At 43.4% G+C, this 7,500-nt stretch overlaps 1 protein-coding gene across 2 annotated transcripts in view; it reads left to right on the forward strand.

Annotated features, from left to right (window-relative positions):
• Window positions 1–7,500, forward strand: part of LOC135100677 (uncharacterized) — a 52,149-nt gene that overhangs the window by 10,177 nt on the left and 34,472 nt on the right. The window lies entirely within an intron of this gene.

The following is a 7,500-nucleotide window of genomic DNA, read 5'->3' on the forward strand; positions in this document are numbered from 1 at the left end:
CACAAAAATTGGATGCATTGGATCGGGAAGAGCTGCTGAGTTGAAAGCAAGAGGGTGATATGCTGAAGAGAGGCAAAGGATGGTGGGGGTAGAGAGAGAGAGAAGGAATGGGGAGGGAAAACTGGCTCCCGCATCCTGCACTGATTCTCCCTCCCTTGTTAACTCTCCCTCTCCTTTTTGACTCTCCCTTTGACTCCCTCTACCCAGGTAATGATCCTCCAGTGCAATAGAAGAACCATTTATAGCCCTTTATTGGTCTGATTTTCACCCGCCGCCCCCCCCCCCCCCTGGTGACCCTCGGAGCCCCGGGCCAGAGATTCAAGCCAGAATTTTTTTTTTTTACCAGTGTGTGTGTGTGTGTGTGTGTGTGTGTGTGTGTGTTTGTGTTTAATGCAATAGTTTTTGTGGTCTTTTTTCTTAATGTAATTTAACTAGTTTTATTTATTACTTTATTTTTTTTTAACTTGACTCCAGTTGTCTTATTAAATATATGTCTTATGCCATACCTACGGTCTCCAACGCTCTCTCTCTCTCTCTCTCTCTCTCTCTCTCTCTCTCTCTCTCTCTCTCTCTCTCTCTCTCTCTCTCTCTCTCTCTCTCTCTCTCTCTCTCTCTCTCTCTCTCTCTCTCTCTCTCTCTCTCTCTCTCTCTCTCGTCTTGTCTCGCCACCACCACCACCACCTTTGGCATCCCTCGCCTCGTGTTGCCTCGCTCACACCTGGTCGTTACCCCCAACACACCCGGCCCTTCGTGGCTCACACCTGGCAGTCGAGCGGCCGCCCCTTACCCCTGCTGTCCCTCTACCTCGGCGTTGCCTATTAAGCATAATTTCGTCTCCCTGTAACTTAAGGTGTGTGTGTGTGTGTGTGTGTGTGTGTGTGTGTGTGTGTGTGTGTGTGTGTGTGTGTGTTTGTACAAGGGGGTGGGGGACGGGCACTCGGGGATGGAGTGCCTCTGTGGTGCCGGAGGTGGTGAGTATGCGGATAGATAAGGAGGATGGGTTGGTGGGTGACATGTAAAAACAGGATGTTCCTTCCTGTTTTGTCCGTGAAGGGGTTGCGGGAAAAAGCTCCAAATTATTTACTTTTAACCCTTAGGTCACTTATTTATTTATTTATTTTTTTCTAATCGCATAGATCAATACACAGTGAAGTGTTATCATGGTTTGCCTTCGTCGCTTTCCTTACTCTGAACCTCCTGCTTACTTGTATATGTCACACGTATCGATGAATGTTTCAATGCGTGGCAGTTTTTTGAAGATAGCTCCACGACGAGTGTCTGTTGACATTCAACATAAAGAAAGGTCGGTGTTGTTTTCTGACATTTAAGTGGGGTAGGAAGCAGTGCAACGAAGAGAGAGAGAGAGAGAGAGAGAGAGAGAGAGAGAGAGAGAGAGAGAGAGAGAGAGAGAGAGAGAGGTGGAGGGAGGAGGTGGCCACCATCAGGACTTTGCTCCCTCGTCCGACCAGTCCCTCTATGCAGCGCCGTCAGCATCAACAACAACATAGAGAAAAAATGCAACAACAAGAGGCCCCTCGTGCAGTGTTGCCAGACGACCTCGGCGACACTACCTCAACATTATGCAGGAATTTCCCCGCAAATAGCAAAGGGAGGCATGTGGTAGATGTGGTTCAGTTGCATTGTTCCGCGTCATCCTACTCTAAGAGCCGTGCACCGGTCACAACATGCTATAAATCCCATATTTGTCGAGGCTGTTTGTGCGGAGGTCCCCACGCCCGGCAAGCTGGTCTGTGGTGTAGTAGGTCCATTGGTCAGCACAGGAGGCCTTTGCATCTAACCATTATGGGAGTAAAGAGGGGAAGCACTATCCAATCAGAGCCGTCGCTACTGCTGCCGTGGACCAATCAGAGTGTTTCCTGTATCGAGTTCTCTTGGCGGAAGACGTGATGGAAAAGTGCACGTCTTTGGGTTTCTCCTGCGAAGCACAGACGAACCCTTTCACGAATTTAACAATCGGCCATCCAGACACGGCTATCAGCATTGGCAGCATCGGTGAACTGTAGAGAGAGAGAGAGAGAGAGAGAGAGAGAGAGAGAGAGAGAGAGAGAGAGAGAGGCAGGCTGTGTACCAGACGACCTCGCCTCCCTGGCACCAGAAGTCACACAGCCTCTCGCTCCCTGGCGAGTGCGTGCCGCCTCCACTCTCATCGGCGGCTTCCTCTTCCTCCATATACTGGTTGTCATGCTTTTCCTTATATTCATCCTAAGCTTAACTGTAATTTGTCGACGCTTAGGCTTCTCGTACTGACATCCTTCTTACGTACAGCATCAGTTTTGCTCCAGTTAAGGCCCAAGCTTTTCATATCCGCTCGTTTCTTGTATTAACTTTTTTCTTAGTTTGTTAATGTGTGTGTGTGTGTGTGTGTGTGTGTGTGTGTGTGTGTATATATATATATATATATATATATATATATATATATATATATATATATATATATATATATATATATATATATATATATATATATATATATATATATATATATATGTATATTCATGTATCTCAACATTTCCTGCGGAGGCTGTCGGTTTTCTCATCACATCCCCAGGAAAAGATTTTTCTTATACATTTCTGCAGGCTATTATTTATTTTCTGGATCGTCATTCGGATTGGAAAACAAAGTTGACAGATTCTCTCCTAGGGAAAGTGCACAACTGTGTCTCGTTGTCAGCACATTACTGTCAGTCATGTTGCAGAGATTCGTCCTTAATAGTGTGTATAAATACTTCACTTCCCCTTGTGTGTGATGCCCCGCGCAGGTAAAATGAGACGACTACATACACATAGACTAAAGTGTCCTGTAGTCTCATGACAAGTCCCGTCCGTCCGTCCGTCCATCCATCCATCCATATGGGAGCGGTGCCGTCGTGGGGAGGTTTATCCAAAGATGTACAAACAAGGCGTCACGGGAGCTCCTCGACACGACGACCATTATCGCCCCTATTGGAGTACTTTATAAAGGTGTGAAAGCGCAAGATACTTAGGGTGGCAGTGTGGTGACAACGGCTCCGGGGGTGGCTATAGTGAGAGCCGCACAATGCCCAGCAGAAGTTTTTGCCCAGACCTCAACGGCCCTCTGTGTGTGCCGCGGTGGTCGTCCCTGCCGACCCAGGTGGGGTGAGGAGGGGATACAAGGGGGTCTGTAGGGGAAAAGGGCATAAGGAAGAACAGGAAGGACTAGGGGGGGGTGGAGGGACAGGGCAAATGGGAGAAGAAAGACGGCTGACTATTGCTGACTGGGTAGCGGCTTTGTCCCCAAGTCTGTTACTGCCAAGCCTATCGCAAGACGGATTATCCTGCGTCGGAACGAACGGGTAGGGAAGGGGAACAGGCCGTCACTGCCAACATGTTTATGGTACAGCTTGGTGGCGGCGCTGTGGCCACGCTTGAAGGCTCAAGTGGTTGCCTCGGTTACCTTGCTGTGTGTTCAGAGTGACAGGCTGAAGGAGAGGACTGTCTTGTTGAATGCGATAACTCGATCGCTGATTTGATATATATTATCCTGAATATCAATGCTTTCTCAAGTGTGTGTGTGTGTGTGTGTGTGTGTGTGTGTGTGTGTGTGTGTGTGTCTATATATATATATATATATATATATATATATATATATATATATATATATATATATATATATATATATATATATATATATATATATATATATATATATATATATATATAATTTATCGTGTGTGTGTGTGTGTGTGTGTGTGTGTGTGTGTGTGTGTGTGTGTGTGTGTGTGTGCGTGCGTGCGCGCGCGCTCGCGTGCGTGCGTGCGTGCGTGCATGCGCGCGCGCGCCCGGTAAGGGGTCAGAGGGAGCATCTTGTGTGGTGTGGTTGACCAGCCGGTGGCAGGTTGGCAGAAGGTAGAGGGTCGGGGCCTGGGCCTTGGCAGGGGCAGGGGAAGGGTGAGGGACGAGGGGGCCTGAATCATTGATGCAGATCAGGGTTCACTTCTGTTGCATGACTCAGTAATCCGGTCCTTAGCGGTCGTGTCCCGCCCGCGCGTGCTCAAACCGCACAAATTTACCGTCTTCATTCCCGGAAGTGTGGGAACGCGTAGGGCCGTTGCCGTGAAGTGGTGCTGGTAGTGTGACGGTGTACGTCGGCGAGACCGCGGCTTTTTGACCCAGAGAAATGTGGTGCAACTTCAGAGGCTATACTATTATATATATATATATATATATATATATATATATATATATATATATATATATATATATATATATATATATATATATATATATATATATATATTCACACACACACACACACACACACACACACACACACACACACACACACACACACACACACACACACACACACACACACACACACGAGTTGCCTTGATACTTTCTCTATATTAACTACATATTAGTTTCTGGAACACTTGCAGCCTTGTATCTAACTTTCGGTCCATGGAACATCACCTCACTTCCTTCAGATCTCACTTTCTATTCCTCACTGAAATCAAGGTATCAGGCAACTGGCAGCAAACCCTTTTCTATTTCATCTTACTTTCTCTTCAGTTTTAATCCAAAGCTGGCGTCTATGTACATAACAAATAATTCAACCTCCTACCCTCGCTGTTTAGTCTTCAGAATTTTTCACCATCTGGATAGAGACTTCATTGTCGCTCTCTCACTAAATTAATATGTATTGTGTATATCGCACCAGGCTCATTAGCTATGTAAAATTCCTTCAATTATTGACCTCCAAAGTGAAGCACATTCTCATCCATTTTCCCTTTGCTGAAATTCCATTCTCGGAGATTTCAATGTCCACTACCAGCTCTGACAATCACCTTTCGCTGACCAACCTGGTGAACGGTCCTTCAGCCCTATTCCTTTACAAGATCTAAGGTATCAGTGCAGCATCCTACCCTCCTTTCTGACCACCTTGGGGTTGCACCTAAAAGTACCGCCTTTGGACCCATCAAAGCAAAGGTATTTCTGGCACAAGTGTGCTAAGTGGAAGGACTTGAGACGGTACTGTTCTGATTCTTCTCTGAAACGACTATTCCTTTCATGTTAGACATCTGTCTCTCAATCCCAAGTGCATAACAGAAGTGATTATCTCTGCGATGGTGGCATTGAACATACTTTTTCTATTTCCAAAACTTGTAAATGTTGAATCAACTAAGCTTGGTCTCGTGTTGTTAAGGGTATTTTCTCCTAAATCATGCCAAATCTGTTCTTGAACTTGCCAAAAACACTTTCATCAATAAGAAATGCTAGGCAGACCATCATCATCATCATCATCTAATGACCTATAGCATCTAGCCAAAAATATCCTCCAACAGTTTTTTTTTTTTTTTCTTAATTTTCCCTATCCGTATCACCCAGATGGATCCATGTCATCTCCCTGTCTCTAAAGCAGAGCCCTCTTAGACCTTTGCTTACTATTTTCCAGTGGGTGATTCCAGTCTTGTGCCTTCCTTTCTTCCATCCTCTGATTACATTACGCCTGTTACTGAAATTCTTCGTGATGATGTTTCCTATCCCCTCTCTGGCCTTCATATTCAGAAGACATATGGCCCTGATGGAGTCCGTCTCACTGCCCTACATAGCTGTGCTTCTGTGCTCACTCCTTGTCAAGTCGAGCCTTTCCACCTTTGTCTACATCCACCTTTTCTTCCTGCTGGATATTTACCTACATTCAGCCTTTACCTAAGAAAGATAATTGCTATAACCCTTCATTCTTTCGACATAAAGCTTTGTTTTTTTGTTTGTTTTTTTTTCTTTCTAAGTCTTTTGAGTCTTCTCAACGGGCACGTCACGTCTGATCACAATCTTCTTTTTGATTATCAGTATGAATTCTTTAAAGAACGATCCACTGGAGATGAAGCTTTCTTTGCCGAATCTTGGTTATCCTTCAAACTTCGAGATTTTAGTGAAACCTTTGTTGCTGCCTTAGACATTTCAAAAATTTTGATAGTATTTACATAAACCCTTAACTTTTAAACTTCCCGTATATGTTTTTTATCTGTTTCTTTACATCCTTATCTCAATTTTTTTTTCTTTCTAGCTACTCTGTTGCTATTTTTTTTTTTTTTTTATCAATAGAGATGTTCCACAAGGCTCTATCGTGTCATATACCTTACTCTGTTATTCATAAATTGTCTCCTCAGTGAAACCTCTTGTTTTATCCATTCTTACGCAGATCACTCTATCCTGCATTTCTCAGCGTTATTTGCCAGAAATCCATTTCAACAGAAATTAAATAAATAGATCAGGCAGAGAAGCTACAAAATGCCAACTTCTAATATAATTATACTTTCTAGATGGAGCAAAGCAAACTTTGTATTGTTTAATCCCTCAAAATTCAATTCCTTCATGTATCCTTCCAGACAACAACTCTCCTTTTCAGTGGCAGTCATCTATCCAACACCTCTATGCTGAACATTTTTGGACTGTCATTTGAAATTCTAATCTGCGAATTTCACATTTCTCCTGCTTTAAGAAATTCCATGAAATTGAGACTTTGTGTCGCCCCCTGCAGTTTTCCTCTTTCTAGTTGCTTACTCCATACACGGGCCTTGTCAACTCCTGCCTGAGGTAATGTTTTGATGTGGGGGAGATTCAACTAACGCGATCCTCCTGAACAGGGTTGAGTCAAAATCTTGTCATCGATTCCTTTCCGCAATGTTGCATTTGTTTATATTCTCGTTATGTTCGTGTTTGTTGCTATTTTGAATTGTTGACTGCATCTTTTACCTTCTCCGACGACTTCCGTGAAAAAAAAAAAAATTACTAGCACCGCTCTGTCCTCTTCACCGGTTATCTTTTCTTACTCCTCCTTTCCTTTCTCCCATCAGAAATTTTTCAAAACAAAAGTACTTAGGCACACAAGAAAAGAATATATATATATATATATATATATATATATATATATATATATATATATATATATATATATATATATATATATATATATATATATATATACTTACACATAATATCAAAAAGTGTTGAAAATTTTAAAATGTCATCAAGTCCTAAGCAAGAGGATGACTGGTGGGTCTCCTGAGGCTCGGTTGGTCCCGGGCAACCCTTGAAACGCAGACCTGAGGGCTTGCCAAGCCGTTTCCGTCGCGCTGATAGTTGCTTACAAAAAAAAAATAATTTGCTGCAAACATTGAAGATGAAGGTGGATGAGACTGCAAGTAGCGAAGGTCGTTCAGTACTTGGCCCGTCAAGAAATGAAAAACATGGCACTTGCCATCTCCAGAGTACCTTTGGCACCGTGGTGTCTTTTTTTATGGCAAATTTATCATGAGATAACTTTTTGGTCTCTGTTTCACTTTTTGTTCGAAAACAAATGTAGCAAATCACGATAATAGAACTTAGACATGAACACTGCACTGCTGCCTGTGTAGAGGCTCTTGTCTGTCAGGGAAATGAAAGTATTGTCATCAGCCAGAAAATTATAGATACAGGCAATCTAGAATTAGCAGAGGACGAAGGACAGATCGT

Source organism: Scylla paramamosain, chromosome 5, assembly GCF_035594125.1.
Source record: "Scylla paramamosain isolate STU-SP2022 chromosome 5, ASM3559412v1, whole genome shotgun sequence".
NCBI classification, from domain to species: domain Eukaryota; kingdom Metazoa; phylum Arthropoda; class Malacostraca; order Decapoda; family Portunidae; genus Scylla; species Scylla paramamosain.